Below are 10,703 nucleotides of genomic sequence, written 5' to 3' on the forward strand. Positions count from 1 at the left end.
CATCCCATGGTGGAAGAGCGAAAAAAAAAATACACAAGAGAGGGTCAAACTCGGTCAAAACAAACTCACCCTCGCAACAGTGAGCCCACCCCTATGATAATAGCATTAGTTAATCTGTGAGAGCAGAGCCCTTGTGAACTAATCACTTCTTCGAGGTCCTACTTCTCATCACTGTTGCATTGCATGTTAAGTTTCCAACATATGATCTTTGGGAAACACATTCAAATCATAGAAACTTATTTCTGTCTGTCTGTCTCTCTCTCTGTCTCTCTGTCTGTCTCTCTCTGTCTCTCTCTCTCTCTGTCTCTCTCCCGGTCTCTCTCTCTCAGTCTCTCTATTAAGAACAGGGCCAGTTCTATCTTGAAGTAGTTACCTTATTTTATCTTTAAAAATTCCAGATTTTACATTTGTTTTAATCTTTACATAGGCAGGTGTCCACAGCAAAATTTTAAATGCTTTTAAAGTTTTTCTTAATTCCTGCAAAGAACTTCCACCTGAATATGTAGAGAATTATATGCAACTGTTTCTATGTACAATGCAATTATTAGCACAAAGAAAAAATTAAGTGTAATCTCATTATGAATCAGCTATTCCAAAATTTTAGAAAGGAAAATAGTTTTGGCCCCAAAACTCTAGTGTTTGAAAAGAACACTGGCCTAGGAATTAAAGAATTATTATTATTTTCTGTTCCTGGCATTTCTGAAAGACAGCTATGTTGACCCCGGGTGCGGGGCCTGTACTTTGACCCCAGTGGCTTTAAGGAAAATTATAGATCTAAATGGCAAAAATACCCATGAGTTTATAACGTAAATAATAATGAAATGTATGCTACTACTCTCTTCTGGGCTCTGATAAGTGGACCTGTGAGTAATGTGGGTTCTTGGAGTTCAGTTTTAAACAGTGTCCTTAAAAAAGTGATTTATTCATTGTCCCTCAGGTATCTTAAAAGAGCACCTTCTGAAAGTTTCTTCAACATGGTTCACCATAGAAGATTATGATTTATTCTTTTCCCTCACAGAGTAATCATTTTTTATCATGCTAACAGGCATCTTGGAAATGAATGAAATGTATTGATATTTTTCAGGGACTGAAAACAGCAATTGCTCATACACTGTTGCTTTTCAAATGTTTTTCCCTCTAGCCTCTCCAGCAGCTCAACCAACTTGCTGCCTACCCCTATGCCGTTTGGTACTATCCACAAATCATGCAGTATGTTCCTTTCCCACCGTTTTCCGACATCTCCAATCCCACTGCTCCTGAAAATTATGAAAAAAGTCATGTCATGCTACAGTGGTGGTAAGTTCATTTAAATTACTACATCTTGATGTTCTACCAAAGGAATGAAATAGAATAGCTTGGAGAAGATACCATAAGAACAGATTTAGATTAAACATGGCAAATCAATGCCTACTGCAAAGGACTGATATGTTCTGAAATGGAAAATTGATAATATTTTCTGACACCTGTGGCTAATATTATCAATTTCTTAGTAACATGTGGAACAGTATTATCTATTCTATAAGTGATATTTATTCTAATGAGGGTGGAAAATAACTTCTTTTCAACTTAAAAATATAAAGACTTCTGACATGTAATTCAACAATATCTTTGTTGTGCTTTTACTAATCTTTAAATGACTTCCTTCTGGTTATACCTATGATAAGCATAAAAACACTGGGTAGGTAATATAGCACATATTTTGGTGTTCAGTAGTCCTAAATTCAAATCCTAATCTTTTTGCTTACTTGAAATTTTATAATAATCCTTATTTATTATAATCCCGATGGTGATCAAATATAGTAATCTTTGTTAAGTATATTGTGGGCAAAATAAACACTGAATAGGTGGAAGTCTATTTTTCTTGATTTAGCAAATCTTTATTAATGACTTCCTTTAATCACATGATTTTAACAATTTTTTTATTTCACAAGAATTAAGTAAATTCTCAGGAACTCCACAGTTAGGGCCCTTGGTAAGTTTGGAAATTATGTATCTAACCATTGATCTTATTTTTTATGGTCAAATAGACATCGTTAACAAGTCACATAGGGAAATAAAGTGTTAGTCTGTGAACACCACTTGAAGAGGTCTAGAAGTTTAATTATTCTCACCACTACATTGGAGCTTCTAATTGTGTGTGTGTGTGTGTGTGTGTGTGTGTGTGTGTGTGTTTCCTTTTCCAATGGTGGAAACTTCCCTTCTAATACATTAAACATTAAACCAAGGAAAATGACCAACTTCTAACCTATGTGAAAGCGTTTTACTCTAATTGCCTTGCCATATCTTCAGTAATACCACACAACAAAATACAATTTAGTAATAAAATTGTATTTGTAGCTTAAAAACCAAGAGCAATGGATAGATATGTCAGTAACAGGAAAGCATAAGTAACATTGTGAGCTTGTCTAATACGAAGAGAAAATAGTAAAATGTGTTCTACCCTAAGAGCTTTTCTTTTATTCAAAAATATTTAATATAACTCACCACATATTTCTATTTCTATTTACAGATATGATTGAAAATTTCATTCTCTGCATTTGTCCTCTCAAGAAAAACCATTTTATCTGAAGACTTGACTGTTGTTTTAGAATAGTAAAATCCCATATTGAAGGAAATTGTTCTTTTTGAGTTATCTACTTAATAACATATTATTCTTTTTCTTAAGCTAAATTTTCCTAGAGAGTTTATTGTCTAAATTTCAGTTGTGTCATGCCATATGGAGGGCACATAATCAGAGAGTATTAAAGTCTTTACTAAGTTTTCTAGTGGACATTTTGTTTAAAAAGTCTTTGAATTTCCAGTTCTGTAAGTGCCATCATTTAAAATAGTTTTGTGCAGTGACAGAGATGGTTTTCTTTTCCCTTTTCAATAAATTACACTTTAAGGCAAAATCCATGTTTTCTGTCATTATTCCATTCAACAGTACTTACGTAATCATCTTAAGAGTCTTTGTGTGTAATATTTGTTTTCATTAAATTAAAATCCATATTTTCTGTCATTATTCCATCACCAGTCTTTACATAATCCTGTTAATAGTGTCATGTATGTAACATTTTGTTTTCATTAATTTTTTATGACACTTTCAATCACATGTTAGTGAAGATTTGTAGAACTGTTCACTTCTGGATGACACGAGCAGCCGGATCATGAAAGGCATTTGTAAACTTGTCCAATATCTTTAATTTATAATCAGTGTTTTGTAGAACATTTTCCATGAGGACATAGAGCTGCAGAGAGGAACAACAGTGTGGCAGTTGTGGGCACACTAGAGTTTGATCAACCTGTTTATACAGTTTACTTATGCCATCTGGACCTGTTTGAGTCCAATCCGGTTGATTATACCTAAGTTTATAGCTAGAGAAATAGATAATAGTCATTAAAAGATCAGCTCAGGAACACAGTAACCTGGTGTCCTTCAGAGCCGAAGTAGGAGCTATTTCTCTAAATAAAAATAGTTACTTGTTCTGATATTTTCAAAGCCCTAGGTGAGATTTACCTGTCAAGGTTTACTCCAAACTTCCCACACCGATCAATCTGTCATGATCTTTTAATGACCCATTGGATCCACCAGATCATAACACACAAGTGAAAAAGCTTCTCACCTCATGGCCTAGACCATCTAGATAGACATCAGATGCTCAGTATTCTACCAAATTTACATACATTAGTATTCTACTACATATATAGAGAGAATACAAAATGATAATGTATTTTTATATATATGGATAGAATATTCAGAACACTGTTTTATGTATGTGTGATTTTATGTATGTATAAAATCCAATATTTTATGACTTACAAATCTAAAGAAGCCAGTTTAGCATTGGGTCCCCTGCCTTCTCCCTATATTAGGAAGTACAAGGAGAAACAATTTGTTTTCTGATCTAGAGAAAGCCTGTCAAAATACTGAGACTACTGGGCCTGCAGGAAATTAATGGAGGAGGCAGGCTCCTGCATCTTCATAAAATACATCTCTGCAAAGGCCAAATAAGAAAACAGAATAATATTATAATATGATTCATCACACTTGCATTATTTTAGTCTTTAACATTCATGGCATTTTCCCTATAGAGGCAGTACTGCTTTTGATTTACTCTTTTATTATAGAAAGAGACATGATGATTTCTAGTCAGTCTTTTTTGACCTCCTTACTGCATACAGCAGGGAGGGAATATGGGGATTCGTTCAGTTTATATGTATTTAAACTATACACTAGGGCCAGGCGCAGTAGCTCACATCTGTAATCCCAGCAGTTTGGGAAGCCGAGGCAGCCTGGTCAAAATGGAGAAACCCCATCTCCACTAAAAATACAAAAATTAGCTGGGCGTGGTGGTAGGTGCCTGTAATCCCAGGTAGTTGGGAGGGTGAGGAAGGAGAATCGCTTCAACCCAGGAGACACAGTTTGCAGTAAGCCAAGATCACGCCACTGCACTCCAGTCTGGGCAGCAAGAGTGAAACTCTATCTCAATAAATGAATAAATAAATAAATATAAAAATAAACTATAGTCTCTAAACTGGGAACTTCCCATGAATGGCTTAGTCTGTCACTGGGCTACAAAGGAGGCAAACTCTGTTGGCAACGCCATCTATTACCTGGCTCAAAGAAATTCCCACATGAACACCAGATCATCGAGACATTATTCACTCCAAGGAATCTGTGATAAGGCAGAGCATGGATTCAAGTATCTGTAAGAAGATCAGATAGTTCCCTTTCTTCAAATAAATATCCAAAACTTATAGGCTCATGGTAAGGACTAGGATTAGATACATGATGTTATAATAGGATCCTTCCTGTAGATCTTTGATTTTTCTCTTCATTCAAGAAATATGAATTCATAAACTTCTTCTTATTTAGAAACTGGGAGGTGAGAAGGATCATTACTTTTTTTGATACAGCTTGAGCTGAATATATTTATATTTTATATCAAAAATCACCCCAGTGTTACTGTCATTAATTTTTTTTCCTGGAGATATGATCATTAGCCTCAAACAGAAATCACTTCTGGTTTAACCATTTCTCATGAAATAATTATTTATCTCTAAAATTTTAGCTACCACTTTGGTTTAGAAGTTTACTTGTTACCATCTTGGTTTGAAAGCAAGCTTAGCTGTTTCCACTTTCCCTAACTCAAAAAGGCAATTTCAATTTCTGTGTGCCTCTCACTAGAGTTTTTAGTCAACTACACTTGGGTAGAAAATAAAAGTATTTAAAAATACCTTTTAAAGTTTATTCAGGGTGAATAGGTGAAATGATAGTCATCTATGCTGTGTCTGTAAACACATGGATGTGTAATTAGAATTAAAATACCTATCTATAGATGTTTCTGAATGTTTCTGTTTTCACTATGGCTAAAATCTCCATTGTACTGCCGCATTTCACAGGAGTAAGATAATGGGTGTGGAAAAACACATGAACTGAAAATTGCATGCCTCCCCCTTCCACTGTTCTTTCAAATCCATTGTTGCCATTCAGGAATACAAAATCCAAGTGTGACCTGATATTGGGACTTACTGAAAAAAAAACTAGAAATGTGGATTCATGTATAAAATCTCCTTGTTTTAATGTTGTCAATTTTTAAAATACACAATGTGCAGTCCTCTTTTCCTCAATGAACCAAAGTTCACTGGCCATATTCGGATCCTAAGATACCAGTCATATACTCTGCTGTACATTAAAGGAAGCCTTTTCTAGGTTTTTGTTTGCTTGGTTGGTTAGTTGGTTGTAATTTGTATTTCCAGTCAACATTAAACTTGAATCTTTGTTATGGTGAAGCAACAATAAAGAATGGGAAATTAAGGTAACCATTAATGAAGATAAACAAAAAATGTATTATTTCATCATGAAAAACAGGTGCAGTGGGAATAATTTCAGAAACATTTTGGAGTGATGGATTCACTAATTTTTCCATCTATTTCAATATATTATACTTAGAAATTGGGGTTCTACTTTCCTAATTTTCACAAGACCTACCAAGTTTTTGGATTCCTGTGTAATTTTAATCGTTATTACTGAATGTTTGTGCCCCCCTCTACATTCATATGTTTAAGACCTAATCCCTAATGTGATGGTATCTAGAAACAAAGCTTCAGGGAGGTAATTAGGTCATGAGGGTGGAGCCCCTTTGAATGGAATTAGTGCCTTTATAAGAGACACCAGAGAGATGGATTCAGCGAGAAGGTGACTGTCTGCATACCAGGAAAAAGACCCTCACCAGATACTGAATCTACCAGTGCCCTGATCTTGGACTTTCCAACCTCCTGAACTATCAGAAACAAATTTCTGTTGTTTAAGCCATCCAGTTTATTATGTTATTTTGTTATGGCAGTGCAAACTGACTATAACATTGTGTAATTCAAAATCTCAAAATTTTTTTCAAAAATTTAAGTTCTATAGCTATAAACAATGAAAGATCTACAGCATAGAAACATGGCATACAGGAATTGGATTTGATTTTGTCAGGGCTCTCATAGCACCAAGTGACAGAAATAAACTTTATCTCAAATTGACAAAAACAAGAAAGGAATTTTTAAATTTATGTCATAAAAAATTACAAGAGTGAAATACAGTTGTATTTAAGAGCTTGAAGGTGGGATTAACTCTTTCGTTCATCTCTCATTATTACTCTTTTCTGTACTGACTTAATTTGCAGGCTATGTTCATGTGATTGAAAAGATGGCTTGCCCACATCTTGAGACTTGACAGTTATTCAGAACCTAAACCCAAAGGAAGAGATCACATTGCAGCTTCTCTGACTGTTCATGCATCAGTAGAGCAATGCTAGTTGGTTCTGCTTATAGGAAGGGCCTCTTCCTTTGGATAAAGGACTGTGGTTCCATGATAACCCTGGCCTGAATTATAGGTCCACTTATTTAGCTGAGAATCATTAAACTTTTTATTCTTCTTGTTAAGATACACCAAATTGCAATTGCAAAATTTCAAATTATATTTGGTACATTATTTGAGCTTTTATTATTTCAAAAATTTCTCTCTTGCAGAATATATTTCAATGTCTTCCCATTTGCAAAAGTTGCTTTCAATAATTTCAGTAAAGCTAATATTTTCTGGTTCTTCATTTGTTAAATAATTTGAGCCAAGATTTCACCCAGTTTTTTAACAAAATCTAACCAAAATCGTATGCTTTCTTATATAAGTTTCCTAGGGCTATTGTAACAAAGTGCCATAAACTAACTGTTCAAAAAAAAGCATAAATTTATTCTCTCACAGTTTGGGAAGGTAGAAGCCTAAAATCAGTGTGTTGACAAAACCATGCTCCCTTTGAAGGCTTTAGGGAAGAGCCCTTCCTTGCCACTCCCTACTTCTGGTAGTTGCTAGCAATCATTGGCATCCTTAAACTTATAGCTGTATTTTGTAGCTGCATCATCCAACTTCTGCCTCCATCTTCTGAGACCATCTTTCCCCTGTGTATGTATGTGCACAGATTTCCACCCCCTAAACTTTTGCTTTCTTTGAGAGAAGTTCTCTGTCGCCCAGGCTGGAGTGCAGTGATGTGATCCTGACTGACTGCAACATTCCCTGCCCAGACTCCAGCGACGTTCCCACCTCAGCCTTCCAAGTAGCTGGGACTACAGGTGTGTGCCACCATACCTGGCTAATATTTGTAGGTTTTATAGATACAGCGTCTCACCATGTTGCCCAGGCTGGTCTCGAACTCCTAAGCTCAAGTGATCCAGGTGAGTGTGGTTTTCCGTGGTTTATGTTAGTCATGCATCCAGAATATGCTTGCATGACTAACTCATTACAAGAAACCCTGATCATAAGCAGTTTTGAGCTTCCTAGCACTGAGGTGATTTGAATGATCTCCATTGGTAGATTGAGAATTGTAGATGAAGCCAGCATTGAGAAGGATTTTTTGCTTGACCAAACATTACTCAGGCTCCTAAAACTTCTGGGCCCATCTGTGTACTTCCTTGTAAAATCTAGTTTAAGCAAAGAACCTTGCTGAGTCTGCTTAGCAATAATCTTCCATGCTTGATAATGTGATTCTCTTCAGTATCTGATCCAGTTTGTCGTCCCCCACAGTTTCCCAGGTGTTGTCATACGGGCCTGTTCTCAGCAAGAATCCTGTTAAGTCAGCTTAACCAGAATCCCCCTGACCTCTGTTGTTTCCTCTCAGTAATTTTTCATTCACTGACCATCACTCTGCTTCTTGGCTATAAATTCCTATTTGCTCATGCTGTATTTGGAGTTGAGCCCAATTTCTCTTTCCCAGTGTAAAATCTCATTGTAGTGATCCCTGTACCTATCTCAATAGTTATGAAGAAAGTCTTCCTTACCATACTTTAATAAGTGTCACTAAATAATCTTTGTCTTTATCATTATATACCCGAAGAAAGTAGAACCACTAGTCATATGGTATGCAGATGTATATTTTACATTCACTAAAATATAAGGCTGGTCATGTAGCTAGAAAACGGCTGCATGACTAGCTCATACTGTTGTATGAACCTACAGATTATTTTATTGGTTGTCTTTCCTACTGATTTGAAGTTCTTTATATATTTTAGAAACATGCAGTTATAGTTTTTGCTAATATACTCTATCTCTGGCTTGCCTTTTAATTCTCTGAATGGTTTCCTGTGATTATCAGTTCTTTAATGAAGTCAAATTTTCAATAATTTATGTATGACTGTGCTCTTTGTTATTGTTAATAAATATTTTCTGAATCCAAAATAGTAAAGATATTTTCTATTATCTCTTGGAAGTTTTATTGTTTTACCATTCACAGTTAGATCTGTTGCCCATCTTGCATTGATTTTTGTGTATCCTATGAGGAAGGCATCAACAATTTCTCCATAGGTATATCCAGTTGGCATCTTAAGCCACTCAGTTTACCCAATCAGGGATTGATATTATTCAAAGCTAAGTTTCAATGAGGTTTGTCTATTTTCAGTTCAATTTTACTGGTGAAGTATATTTTTTCATCAACTCAACAAATACCTTGGGAAGTTTTCTAGTATCGCTCATCTTTGTCAGGTCTCAAGTCCAATTTTTATATCCTAAGTCTGTGGGTCAGCTTCTCAGGCTCTTAGTTTGTGCTCTCGTTATTGCAAAATGCCTAGCATTTAACAAAGGCACCCATGCTGGACTCGTCTTTGGGGGATAGTTTCTTCTCAGTATTACAAATACTTTTTGACTTGCTAGCTCCCCAGTGTCTTCAAAAGACATTTTTCAAGTATTTAATCCATATTTTCTAGTTTTGCTCACCATAAAACTTGGTTTAAATAATCTAGCTATATTTTCTAAAAAGAACATCCTCCCCCCAAGAAAGGTTTTCAATCAATGACTGAATTATTTCATCTTTTTATTTTCTATGACATACTACATAGATTTGAGAAAATCTATGCTCATAAAAGATAATTCTGGTTGCTTTAGTGAGAAAGATCTGCAGAAGGGGCAACTGAGAATTCAGTTTGGAGGCCATTAGTATTTCAGAAAGAGATGATGATGATGAGTCAATATAAACTATTAATAGTGGAGCTACCGAGCATTGGAGAAATTCAACATATATTTCCTAGGTTGAAATTTCTATACTCATTGATAAATGGATGTGAAAGTTCTATTAATTTCCTAGTGATGCTTTAATAAAGTTTCATAAGCCAAGTGGTTTAAAACAACTGTTATTTGTTTTCTTACAATTCTGGAAGCTAGAAGTTCAAAATAAAGTGTTGATAGGTCCATGATCTCTGAATAATCTAGTGAATAATCTGTCTCTTGCCTTTCTTTTAACTTCTGGTGCTGTCAGAAATCTTGGGTATTTATTGGTTTGTAGATGCATCACTCCAATCTCTGCTTTTGTTGTCACATGACTTTCCCCCCTATGTTTCTGTTTGTGTCTCTTCTTATAAGAATAACAGTTATATTGGATTAAGGGCCCATATCACTCCAGTATGATCTCATCTTAACTAATTATATTTGAAACTAACCTATTTCCAAATAATGAGCTTCCAGAAAGACATGGCATTTTGAGGGGCACTATCCAACCTGGAACAAGGATAAAAGAATAAATCAATGGTGACTGTTAAGCTTTTAGTTTTGATGACAGTGGAGGCTGTAAAACTATGTATTGATGTGGAGAAGATTGATTAAAGGTCATGTTGGGGACTGGATTCAGATTAAAAGCTATGCTAGGTCATGCCAGGTATGAGATTTTAATTAGATGCTTAAATTCGAAGATCAAGAAGGAAGTTGAGTGCATAAGTTTTGAGTTCACAAAAGAACTAAGTTTGGAGATAGAGATTTGGAAGTCCTTAGCATAAGAATGTACTTAAAGCCAGGGAAGTGAACAGGATCAGCCAGGGTAAGCCTAATCTCTAGGGTACTCCAACCCTTAAGGATTTGGAAAAGGAGAAAATACAAGAAGGAAGACTGAGAAATGTCTAGTGAATTAAAGAAGAAACCAAGGGTTTATCAGGTTAAGGATTTCAAATGAAAAGAAGAATGATGTTTCAAGGAAGTAAAGATGACAAATTCTACCAAATAACACTGAGAGGTTGGGGAAAATGAACACAAATTAGCAATATGAAAATTATTGGTAACCTTAAAAAGAAGTGGTTTCAGTGGCGGATGAAATTTTGATTGGAGTGGGTTAATAATAGAATAAGATATGAGATATGGAAACAACCCTATGGTTGCTTTAGTATGACAATTGATATAAAGTAGTCTAAATAATTGGGAGAGGTTT

Source organism: Nomascus leucogenys, chromosome 9 (assembly GCF_006542625.1).
Source record: "Nomascus leucogenys isolate Asia chromosome 9, Asia_NLE_v1, whole genome shotgun sequence".
Lineage (NCBI taxonomy): Eukaryota > Metazoa > Chordata > Mammalia > Primates > Hylobatidae > Nomascus > Nomascus leucogenys.